Genomic DNA, 12,482 nt, shown 5'->3' on the forward strand with positions numbered 1-12,482 from the left:
TTGCCTATACCTGGAGGAAACAAAAGTGTTTCAAACAATTGTCATCCTTTCCAAAAGTTTGCCCTTTCTGTCTCGGTGACTGAACCTTCCAATAAACAGGCAATTCATCTTACTTTAAATGAGATGAAGTGCTGTGCCGCGTTCATCACGTGTGCTGGCATCGCAATGGGGCTTTTCATGGCATCTGTGGTGTCGTGGCGGGCATAGCTGCTTCCCAAGCAGTTGACCGGCCGGGGTTCGATTCCCGGCCAACGCGCGATCTGAAAAGTCTGCTGCACCGTCGGGTCGTACTCCGAGTAACGTGAAGTTCTTTTAAATCAGTTGTAGTACAGTGTTTGAAAATTGTGGAAAACGCTGCCAGGCTTGTCATGAAAATCCACAGGTTGTGTTTCAGTAAATACCTGCCGCAGTTATGATGGTGGCTGCTTCCCGCCAAGCGGCTCGGGTTCAAACTCCTGGCCAATCACAGGAACTGGGGCTTCACGTAGGTCGCTGATTACGCGTCTTTCACTTCTCAGGGGAAACCTCTATCCATCTTCCGTGCGCTTACAGTTATTCCTCATCAGGGTCACTGGGGTGGATCAGAGACGGGTACTGAATCCCGCCTTGGGAGAAATTGAGAGAAGCAGGCTCTGTGGAGATAACAGGTGCATCATAGTGGTAAGACCAGCTTCCCTGACTGGGAATACAGCCCCGGTCCGCGGCGGCGAGAGTGCCAAATACTAGCCACCAGAGCGTTTGGGAGCCGCGAAGGTGAGAAAGGATGACGCAAAAGGAAATCAAACACTGATCACCCTCGACAAAATTGGGCTGGTTTGATTAAAATTACTGGCATCGCTATATAGGCAGCCAACTCACGTCATGCCTCCTCAGCTTTCCCTGACCGGGAATCGAACCCGGGCCGCGGCGGTGAGAGCGCCGAATCCTAGCCACTAGACCATCAGGGAGCCGCTTACCCCCAACTGGAGGAAACAGACCTGGATCAAACAATTGTCACCCTCTCCCAAACTTTGCCTTTTTTGTCTCAGTGACTGAGCTCTCTAATAAGCAGGCCATTCATCGTATTTTAAATAGCCCTTATGTGTGACAGCCCACTTGATTGGGCTTGATGACAAACTGTATTCTCTCTGCTGTGAACGACAAGAAGCACTCGCAGGCTCTTTGCGTCAAGCTATCAACCACACTAGATTTGAGAATTCCCTGATTTTACACAAACAGACAGATTAGGTCGTGTCAGATCAAAACTTGTGCTCGTGGAAAAGACCTTTCACAGGGTTCAAATCTAGCGGCAGTCCTGCTTAACATGTTTGTGGCTGATATTTTCATGCGTACAAGTTATGGTTGCTCTCATATTCACAGCAGCCTGTTTAATCCAATTGGGCTGGCACTGTAAACATGGTCCTTTAAAATCTGTAATGTTGCCTCAACCCTTTGAAAAGCGGAGGGGAGGTAGTTGTGGCCGAGTGGTCAAGGCGATGGACTAGAAATCCATTGGGGTTTCCCCGCGCAGGTTCGAATCCTGCCAACTACGGAGGCCTCACCCTTTATCCGTTCCTTCCGTCATCAGTGCGTCAGATGGGCGTGCGTTCTTGAGGTGATGAACTGAACCAAAACGTGTGTGCTGCGCGGCTTTTGAAAACTGCTGAAATGGAGGAGGGCAGTGCTTGCAAATGGCATTCTGGACTCACAAATAGTCGACTTTCTGAACTTCAGTGCACGTGCTGTTGCGTCTCCATCGTGTGTGCTGGCATTGCAAAGGGGCTTCCCATGGCATTGGTGGTATAGTGGCGAGCATAGCTGCTTCCCAAGCAGTTGACCCGGGTTCGATTCCCGGCCAATGCATGATCTGAAAAGTCTGCAGAACAGTCAGCTTGTCTTCAGGAGCAACGTGAAGCTGTGTTAAATCACTCGCAGTGCGGTCTTTCAAAAGTGTGGAAAACGACGCGAGGCTTGTATGAAAACGGACGTGTTGTGTTTCGGTAAGTACTTGCCACGGTTGTGATGGTGGCTGCTTCCCGCCAAGCTGATGGGGTTCAAACTCCTGTCCGATCCACAGGGACTCGGGCTCCTCCTAGGTCGCTGATTGCACGCCTTTCACTTTTCAGGGGAAACCTCTATCCATCTTCTGTGTGCGTACAGTTATTCCTCATCAGATGGGGATTGGATGGTCACACACAAGTGCCTCATAGTGGCAAGACCAGCTTTCCTGACCGGGAATCGAGCCCGGGCCGCGGCGGTGAGAGTGCCCAGTACTCGCCACTGGACCATCAGGGAGCCATACACCGATCACCGGCGACAAACTAAACGACTGGCATCGCTATTGTCGCATGCCATTCCTGCGTTCCCTGACCGGGAATCGAACCCGGGCCGCGGCGGTGAGAGCGCCGAATCCTAGCCACTAGACCACCAGGGATCCATGAGCGTGGGGAGGGATGGAGCAAAAAGTAAATCAAACACTGATCACCCACTTCCAAATTTGGCTTGTTTGACTAAATTACTTGCGCGGCTATACAGGCAACCGACTCATCCTATGCCACGCCAGCATTCCCTGACCGGGAATCGAACCCGGGCCGCGGCGGTGAAAGCGCCGAATCCTAGCCACTAGACCATCAGGGAACGTCTTGCCTATACCTGGAGGAAACAAAAGTGTTTCAAACAATTGTCATCCTTTCCAAAAGTTTGCCCTTTCTGTCTCGGTGACTGAACCTTCCAATAAACAGGCAATTCATCTTACTTTAAATGAGATGAAGTGCTGTGCCGCGTTCATCACGTGTGCTGGCATCGCAATGGGGCTTTTCATGGCATCTGTGGTGTCGTGGCGGGCATAGCTGCTTCCCAAGCAGTTGACCGGCCGGGGTTCGATTCCCGGCCAACGCGCGATCTGAAAAGTCTGCTGCACCGTCGGGTCGTACTCCGAGTAACGTGAAGTTCTTTTAAATCAGTTGTAGTACAGTGTTTGAAAATTGTGGAAAACGCTGCCAGGCTTGTCATGAAAATCCACAGGTTGTGTTTCAGTAAATACCTGCCGCAGTTATGATGGTGGCTGCTTCCCGCCAAGCGGCTCGGGTTCAAACTCCTGGCCAATCACAGGAACTGGGGCTTCACGTAGGTCGCTGATTACGCGTCTTTCACTTCTCAGGGGAAACCTCTATCCATCTTCCGTGCGCTTACAGTTATTCCTCATCAGGGTCACTGGGGTGGATCAGAGACGGGTACTGAATCCCGCCTTGGGAGAAATTGAGAGAAGCAGGCTCTGTGGAGATAACAGGTGCATCATAGTGGTAAGACCAGCTTCCCTGACTGGGAATACAGCCCCGGTCCGCGGCGGCGAGAGTGCCAAATACTAGCCACCAGAGCGTTTGGGAGCCGCGAAGGTGAGAAAGGATGACGCAAAAGGAAATCAAACACTGATCACCCTCGACAAAATTGGGCTGGTTTGATTAAAATTACTGGCATCGCTATATAGGCAGCCAACTCACGTCATGCCTCCTCAGCTTTCCCTGACCGGGAATCGAACCCGGGCCGCGGCGGTGAGAGCGCCGAATCCTAGCCACTAGACCATCAGGGAGCCGCTTACCCCCAACTGGAGGAAACAGACCTGGATCAAACAATTGTCACCCTCTCCCAAACTTTGCCTTTTTTGTCTCAGTGACTGAACTTTCTAATAAGCAGGCAATTCATCGTATTTTAAATAGCCCTTATGTGTGACAGCCCACTTGATTGGGCTTGATGACAAACTGTATTTTTCTGCTGTGAACGACAAGAAGCACTCGCAGGCTCTTTGCGTCAAGCTATCAACCACACCGACATTGTAAACATAGTACTTCAAAATTTATGATGTTGTCTCAACCCTTTGAAAAGTGGAGGGTAGTTAGTTGTGGCCAAGTGGTCAAGGCGATCGACTCGAAATCCATTGGGGTTCCCCACGCAGGTTAGAATCCTGCCAACTACGGAAGCCTCAGCCTTTATCCATTCATTCCTTCATCACTGTGTCTGACAAATAGGTCTAATTGCCACTAGAACATCAGAGAGCCACGATGGTGGGAAAGGATGACACAAAAGTCAAGAAAACACTGATCACCCTGAACAAAATTGGGCTTGTTTGATTGATCTGGTGACTGTGAAGGCCATTTTCATACTCATCAAATCATTCAGTGACCCCTCATCCCCTATGAATTGGGGCACTGTCATCCTGGAGGAGACCACTCCCAACACAATAGAAATGTTTCATCATAGGATAAAAGTGATCACTCAGAACAACTTTGTATTGATTTGTAGTGACCCTTCCCTCCAAGGAGACAAGTGGACCCAAACCATGCCAGCAAAATGCCCCCCACAGCATAACAGAGCCACCAGATCCCCTCACTGTAGGGTCAAGTATTCAGACCTGTACCAGTCTTTTCTTTTAATCACCCGTCTGTACATGTTACAGTATGTGGAGGACATACAGTATGTATGAAAGAATAAATAAATAGCATGGAGCCCACTCTCACACTCAGACAACTTAGACATGGTGTCTATGTATGTGTATGTGTGTATGAGTGTGTGTGTGTGTGTGTGTGAGTGAGGAAGTGATTAATATGCAGTCAAATCCCAGTATGTACTAATCCACTGGTTTATATTCAAGGTGATTAATCCTTGTAATCCACTACAGAGGTACAGCGACGGGGAAAAGGCTGGAGATCTCCCTTAGCCTTCTTCAATTCACTGTCCTGAATGAAAAATAACTCCAACCTTTCCATTAATCAGTACACAAGAGAGGGAGGAGGGGGAGATGAAGTGAGGGAGGACGGGAGACAGAAAGAGAGAGGAGAAAGTGTCACATAGATGCTAACCTCATCTGGATCAGCCATATCTGTTTTTTCTGGCACCTTCTTGATGAAAATTACAGCTTCAAAACTCCAGGTTCTTTCATCAAACTGACGAATGTTCAAAAAGTTCTCCCACTAAAATCATACTGCTTGATAATTCCACCACTGAAACTTGCTGTATATTGATGCACAGTCAAATAATTGCACAGTTAAGCAAAGAATGTCAGTGATTCATCTAGGGATTAGTCACCTCAACCTCTATGACAGTGGTCAACAACAGGTAATTACTCAATGAGAGCAAACAAAAGTGGAAGCAGGCAAGGGACAGACAACACTATAACAATACATACTCAGTATACTGACTGTGAAGAGATCCTTTTATAATGCACTTTAAGTGTAAGCAATGGGGGACAATATCCACAGTCCTCGTCCAGTGTAAATTCACTCAAAGCTAATATGAGGCTAAATGGGTGTCTTCTACAGTTACAGTCTTTTTGGTATAAAATTACCTCCATTCTGCACTCTTTGCTTATAATGTGATGCAGGTACAGATCAGTGCTGAATACTAGTAAGATTGAACACTAAAAAAAATCACATATTTAAAAGTTTAGGTTCACATCAAAGAGTATTAACACATGTATCAAATACCTAACTTACACACTCTTATCCATATGCACAACATACAAAATATAATCTACAAAGCTGACATGTTAACACTTATTCCAGTTACTTTAAGCTTATTACTCAATATACAGCCCAGCTTAAAAACCAACTGAAGAAATTGTAACAAGCAAGCAGCCAGACCTCCTGCACACTCATTCACAAACCACACAACATCAACAGGTGACTGAATAACCACTCAATTAAAAACTGGATCAATTCCAAATGAATGAGTCCAGACAGCTCACTGTAACTTCAACAAGCAAACTACTCACTTCACATTATATGATCTTTTTGCTGCATTCTTGTTAAGGAGATAAATTCACAAAACGGCCACAGAGAGACATTTAACCGTCAGAGATGAAATTAGCGACCAAAGAGACAGAGAGAGAGAAGCTGTATCTGACTCACGTTATAGACATACATCTTCTTTCTTTTATGGAGATGAAGTATCCATGTCTTAAAGTCCATTTGTGGCTGTTTGTCATCTTGTTAGTTAGTTAACAGAACTTTGCGGCTGCTGGTTAACCAGTCTGATATCATTAGCAAAAATGACAAACAAGCTAACTCTCTTGGTTGTTTCATTTAAATTATGTTGTTAACTTTATATTGTTGTTGAGAGGAGTTCACTTCAGAGCAGTGGTGTGTCGGGCCACAGAGCATAACCGTCCAGCCCGGACAGCTAAGGCAGCGAGGCCCGAGGCTGCGCCTGCAGAGCGTAGCTCTCCAGCCATTCGCCGGCAGTATCCTGCCACTGCTGTGCCACCCAGTCAAAATCCATTCTCCCGTTAGCTTAAGAACAGTCCTTAACAGTCCTTCAAGGTCACTACAAGCCAACTATTGCATTGGCTAACAGAAGCCGCTATCTGTTGCTTGATAGAAGAAGTGAAACATAACCTCTAAATCGGAAAAAAAGGAAATTTGGACTATCACTTTAACACATACAGTTGTAGAGATTTGAAGATCAAATTTGGAAACTGTCATTGGACTAATGTAGATGTCAATATTGTATTCTAGTTGTTGATTGGTTAGGGAAGACACCCTCCCTTGGAGCGTCATTTTACGTATTTTGGCCAATCATAGATTAGCATGAAAAAAAAGAAGTACATTAAATTGATATAAAAGATCTTGCTCTAAGGAGGTTGCCTCCACCACCACTTACAGACTGCCCTTTCTCCTCCTGCCCTGCAGGTGTCGCTGTTGAAGCATTTTGATCAGAATTAACGGAGGAGGAGCAACCTCCTCTGCCTCTATGGATGAGCCTCCTCTGGTTCACTCTCAGTAACATGCCTCATGAGGTTCAGTAGATAAACATTCAACTAAGAGAGTGTATTCATTGTCTTTATTGTTTGTTATAAACATGCTGTGCTCAAACATGCTGGAGTACTGTATGTGTAAACAGGTTCACACACACACACACACATGCACACACCTTTGGGTGCATGCCCTCATGCATGTAATGGCCTTGTTTCAGTTCAGAACTTGTGCTCTATTCATCTATCACACACCAGCTGCATTAATGAAAGAGAGCGTCCATTAGTTGTTCCTGTCACTGGAGAGGTCTCCTGAGGAACCAGAGACACATCCACTCCTCCTCCATCCTCCCAGCTCTCACTTTTTCTCTCCTTCATTTTATTTAGTTCCATCTGATCAGACTGCTGTTTATTCTTTGTCTGAAACTTTGATTTTATGGTCTGAACTGATCATCAGGATCACTACATTTTAGGATTTTTTCCCCTTATTTTATGAATCAGTTGTCCACGGAATACGGTTTCCATGGAAACAGGAAGAGCGTCGCCTGCTCACTTGTCAGGCTTGTGTCACCATTATGGGCACTAACTATAAAACTGTATTTCAATTACACAGAGGTCTTTTGTTGCAGTGATGGAGAGCAGCAGTAAATGTCAGCAGAGAGGCTGCCAGTTGCAGCTTCCACACACTAACTGCTGATTTATCTGCATCATTTGCTCTGAAGATAATCCTTATCACTGTGACGAGCCACTTAGTCCAATCAAGATCATGTTATACTATGCTTCCATGGTGCTATCTTATGACATGTACATGTCCTGTGAAATGTAATGTAAATTCAGGTCTGGGGAAAAGCAAGATGTTGTCACAAATTGTTTTAGTTTGACATGACATGATACAGTTTAACAATCATTGCCATCATTGCTAATTTCAAGTAGTTATGATAAAACTGCACTCTCATCACTATAATAAAATATCAGCATTCAGACAATTGGACAAGTCGAAAACAAACTTCCAGGTTAGAAAAACTTAATTGAAAGAGAAAACAAAGTAAAATGATTACCCCATCTGTTGTAAACATCCATGACATTTTTAAAGGATGACAAAATTTCAGTTTTCATCTTGTTCTGCTGCCCCCAAGCGGCAAAAGAAAAAAAATTATTTATTTTTTGAATAGACACATTTTTGTACAACAGTCCCTAGTATTTTGTACATTTAGTTCACATAATTTATCAACTCTGAAATGTTAAACCCTAGTGTATTATTTATTTCTTGTGGGAAAACAAACTCATCTGCAGCTTCAAGGCTTTGTTCCAGCACCAGAAATTAAACAGAAGTACTTTGTCACTATTTTTTCCTTTTATGTTTCATGCTTTTGGGGGGTGAGCAAGTTGCACTGGATTGGAGATGAAGCTCCTCTGCTAAATCCACACTCTGAACAGCATCTTAATAGGCTTTAAAGAACTGCATTTCTGTCTCCTCTTTCTGTCTCTCTCTCTGTTAGTGTGGCAGTGAAGACGGCTGACACTGCTGTTTCTCAGTAAGACAGGAATAAATTATGACCCTCCATGCTATGCTTTCCCGTCCTCCTCCTCTTTCTGCCTGGCTAGCCCTGCTCTAATTCAGCTCTGATCTCCTCCTCTGCATTGTCTGCTTCTCCTCTTCCCTCTCTCCTTCAGAGGCATTCATTGTTAAAAGCAGCAGTTAGTCAGTGAGAGTCTTGGCTTCTTCTTAGAGCCTGCTGTGATTTCTGCTATAAACCAGAAGAGTAACACACCAACTATCACCCAACTCTGATGAACAGGTCAAGAACTTAACTGTACCTGATAAAGTGCTGTTTTATAAAATATACTACTCACAAAAAACCCACATTATTCAGTAAGAGTATTTTTTTCCTTTTTCAAGAAAACAACATTCATGCCTGACTTCTTCTTTTAATTTATTATCTGCAGGGGCTTAGCATACCCTCAGATGCTTACATCAGGGGCCCAAACTTCTGCTGACTTCAAACACTTGCAGATTCCACACTTCTTGTTTGTTTTCCTGTTGATGGAATATTGTGATGATGGTTACAGTCACTGGAAATGTTTCCTGACTATTTAAATGATCTAAAAAGGCAGTTTACCTCAACTAAGATTGATCATAAGAAAATGTTGCTTTTTATACTTTCTTGCTTCTAATCTGTCCATGCAGCAGCCAGTTACAAGTTTTAAACAAATAACAGACTGGTGCTTTTGCTACTTTCAGAGTTTTTCTTGTGATAATGTTCAAAATGTAAAGTTTATCCTGAGAGTGGTGCTGACAGAAAGGTCACCATGTTTTATTCAATTTATCATATGCTTTTTTTTATCCTCTTAGGAGTATGAATGTGTTCAGTGTCTCCTGTCAAAGTTTACCCATGCTATATCTTGGTAAGCACTGAAATGTATACCATTGACATAGAAACAAGGTAAATATACTTGAGAAGTACTGAAATGAGATTTATTTTGGCATTTTGTCTGTTAGTGAAAGTCAGTGTAGTGAGACAGGAAACAAGTGGAGAGAGAGAGAGGTGTGTGACATGCAACAAGGTCCCCAAGCTGGGAATTAAACAGTGTGTGTTGCAGTTATATGGTTATATATTTCTAGGTTTCTACATGTTTGACACTTGTATGTGTTAGAGGCTTAGGGTGTAGTTTTACATTGTTTTCCTTTTCTAACATTGTCATTGTTTCTGATATACTGATAATAAATAATGTACATTATCTGACTTTTTGCTGCTTTTAGAGGGATAATAGTCTTTCTTCTTCAGTTATAAATATGATAGTATTGTAACCTGTTATTCCCACCCCAGTGTTCAGTAAATTCCATAGCAATCGGCCTATTAGATTTAGATTTTAGTGTGTGTGTGTGTGTGTGTATGTGTGTCATCTAAAACAGAATTTTAGATGTATATAAATTACAAACGTACCTGTTTTTAAGACCTATTGTCGCAAGCCTATGTAAGTTTGTGAACAGCAGCCCCCCTAGACAAAAACTGCTATAAGAGGATTGTGGTAAATGCTAAAAAACATTGTGTAACAGCAGCAAAAGCAGAGGAGTGTCATGAAGTCAGTGAATTGACTTTGTAATTGCAGCATCCTCAGTGCTAACCAAAAGTAGTAATAAGACACCTGCTAGGTCCGATGAGCAGTTGTCTTGAATAATTCAGGGAGTGAATTAATGGATGGTTGAACAGTGACAATTTATTGCCTCAAACTCATACACAATAATACACAAGACTTAAGTTTTAAAGAATGGAAAATAAAAAATAAAATAAATGAATCAATAAGAAAATAAACAGAAATAGTCCTTTATGGAGGTGGAGAACGTCCAATGAAATGTTCCTTAGTTCACTGAATGTTCCTTTAATCCATAGGTACTCCTTATGATTAAAGAGCTCAAGAGTTCAGTTCAAAGTTTTTTTGTGTTCTACCTGTTCCAAGTGTCCAATAGTCTCACTACTATTACTACTATCCAGGTAGGATAATTAGTGTGTGTGTCTTATCTGTAACCCAGAGAAAATGGGTATCCCTTTAAATCAGATGTCCTCTGTGATCAGTTCCTACGGTTTGGCCAACACCGTTTCTCCGACTGGCCACAGGGTCATGGGCTGGGCTGGCCATCTTTGATTCTATCTGGTCACAAAAAAACAACCAACACAGATAGTGCAGGATAATAAGTTATTTTGTATGTCTTAAGGATGTGACACACCAGACCGACAGTCAGCCGTCAGTGAGTGTCTGTCGCCCTAGTTTTTGCGGTGTGTCCCTCGCCGTTGGCACTAGTCAGAGCCCTGTTGGCGGCTTTTCGGCTGATTGAGCATGTTGAATCGGCAGCGGAGCTTGTCGGTGAAAGAGATCACTCTGATTGGCTGTTCAGCTTAGCGAATCAGTGCACGAGAAGAGAAACGGAAGTGACGAAAGAAAGCAAACGACAAAGTCAAGAGGGCACACGCATAACGGCTAACTTTTGATCTGCATCTCATCTTAACTTTTGCGAATATTTTCACAACTCCATGGCCATCTGGAATGAAGACACTGAAGACCAGCTGATCACAATGATTCAGGAGAGGCCAGCTCTGTGAGACATCACAGAAAAATGTTGTGCCAACCAAGTGGTGAAAAGAAAACTCTGGTGCGAGATTGAAAATAAGCTTGATATATCGGGTAAGATTTTCTTTTTGGCTGTTAGGCTCTTCAGCAGGAACTGTTCGTAATTGTTTGCTAGCTCACGCACGATGAATAGGTTCTTTCTGTTTACCAAATGCATACAGACATGAGGTGGACATGCTAACTAGGCACAATGCTTAAGACTTGGCTTTGTTTTTCAGAGAAAAAGCTCAGGAAGAGGTGGGAATCTCTGCGAACCCAGTATACCCAGTACAAGAAACTTGCACCCTCAGAAGTGTTGGAGCACAGAAGACTGGCAGGCAGCAGTGGATACTGACCTGGCTGCAGTTTTTGGAGCCCCACACAAAAAAGGAAGGAAACCTCTTCCAACCTAACTATCTGGTAACTGAACTCTTATTTGTTGAGTAAAAAGAAACATTGTTTCTTTCTTCTGTCATTTACATTTAACATCTGCTAAATGACAAAAATATACATTAGCTGCCGGCTAACCTGCTTTCACTAGGCTAACTGACAACTGACATTTACTGATCCAAAATAAATTGCATGTCAGCTCCACAGGAAGAAATCACCAGTGTTTGTACTTATTGATTCATTGGTTTCATTTCCTCACCCCTGTAGTGAGTGAATCTGCCTGTTGTGAAACTGGGGCTAACTGGTGCTTCCTCCTCAGGCTCCAGTTCACTCAGTTGCCCAACAGACCCGCTGCTTCTTTCCACTTTAACCTGAATAACAAACCGAGGCTAGCTGGGAGGCTAGTGGAGGCCTGCGGAGAAAGCACTGGGACCGTCTGGATGTGATAGTCTGTGGAGGTGCTGCAGTGTTTGCCTGCACAGACAGGAAACCTCGGCTGGCAGGACGTACCACTCTGTTTGAAAAAACTTTTTCTTCTTCTTCTTTTTGGTTTATAACAGCAGTAGACAACCAGTGTATTGTATCTCAGTATTGACCAAAATAATCTTGACTATGATTTTTGCTATAATCGAGCAGCCCTAGTTTGTACCCCTCTTTTCACATGTATCCTTTCATACATTAACTTGGTTTCACTCTCCCTTTATCTTCCTCAATTGTGAATTTATTTTTATAAGGAACCTTCAGCGGCTGATGTTGATTCTGAGTCACCATCAGATGGCACCACCACACCTATACTCACCAGAGAGGAGCCACTGCCGAGCACCTCCAGCTTGTCAAGCACTCCTAGGCCTCGGGTGAAGCGCACCAGGAAGATGCTGGACAAGTCTGTGAGTGAGGAGTCATCGAACTTGATGCGCACCATTGGTCAAATCCTGGAGAAGTTAGCTTCTCAGGAAGAGAACAATGATGCCATCCACACCTTATGCAAAAACATTGAGCACAGAATGCAGAAGTTGCCCCCACATTTACTGCCATATTTCCAGCACGAGGTGGACAACTGCCTCTTCAAATATTCGGTGGACCAGAGCCTGGCATCAGAAACTTGTCTGTAAAATTGCAACAGATGTAAATAATTCCTTTTAATGCCTTGCCACACAGTTGATTGTTATATTTATAAGAATTTCATTGTTCCATTGTCCTGCACATTTGATAATAAAACACTTTAACTTTGAGAGAGTGTACTGTCAATGACTTTGAGAGA

At 43.7% G+C, this 12,482-nt stretch overlaps 1 long non-coding RNA gene and 7 other non-coding genes across 8 annotated transcripts; 4 read left to right on the top strand and 4 right to left on the bottom strand.

Moving 5' to 3' along the window:
- Positions 1-875: 875 nt before the first annotated feature.
- Positions 876-947, bottom strand: trnae-cuc (transfer RNA glutamic acid (anticodon CUC)). Its single transcript has one exon. It is a non-coding gene; the product is annotated as a tRNA-Glu (tRNA).
- Positions 948-1,449: 502 nt separating this feature from the next.
- On the top strand, positions 1,450-1,531 carry trnas-aga (transfer RNA serine (anticodon AGA)). Its single transcript has one exon. It is a non-coding gene; the product is annotated as a tRNA-Ser (tRNA).
- Positions 1,532-1,770: 239 nt separating this feature from the next.
- Positions 1,771-1,842, top strand: trnag-ccc (transfer RNA glycine (anticodon CCC)). Its single transcript has one exon. It is a non-coding gene; the product is annotated as a tRNA-Gly (tRNA).
- Positions 1,843-2,341: 499 nt separating this feature from the next.
- Positions 2,342-2,413, bottom strand: trnae-cuc (transfer RNA glutamic acid (anticodon CUC)). Its single transcript has one exon. It is a non-coding gene; the product is annotated as a tRNA-Glu (tRNA).
- Positions 2,414-2,544: 131 nt separating this feature from the next.
- On the bottom strand, positions 2,545-2,616 carry trnae-uuc (transfer RNA glutamic acid (anticodon UUC)). The gene has a single exon. It is a non-coding gene; the product is annotated as a tRNA-Glu (tRNA).
- An 880-nt stretch (positions 2,617-3,496) lies between these two features.
- Positions 3,497-3,568, bottom strand: trnae-cuc (transfer RNA glutamic acid (anticodon CUC)). Its single transcript has one exon. It is a non-coding gene; the product is annotated as a tRNA-Glu (tRNA).
- A 302-nt stretch (positions 3,569-3,870) lies between these two features.
- trnas-cga (transfer RNA serine (anticodon CGA)) lies at positions 3,871-3,952 on the top strand. Its single transcript has one exon. It is a non-coding gene; the product is annotated as a tRNA-Ser (tRNA).
- Positions 3,953-10,813: 6,861 nt separating this feature from the next.
- LOC137175777 (uncharacterized) lies at positions 10,814-12,453 on the top strand. Its single transcript, XR_010925714.1, has 2 exons — positions 10,814-11,251; positions 11,956-12,453. It is a non-coding gene; the product is annotated as an uncharacterized lncRNA (long non-coding RNA).
- Positions 12,454-12,482: the final 29 nt, after the last annotated feature.

The sequence above is a fragment of the Thunnus thynnus genome, chromosome 23 (genome assembly GCF_963924715.1).
Source record: "Thunnus thynnus chromosome 23, fThuThy2.1, whole genome shotgun sequence".
Classification (NCBI taxonomy): domain Eukaryota; kingdom Metazoa; phylum Chordata; class Actinopteri; order Scombriformes; family Scombridae; genus Thunnus; species Thunnus thynnus.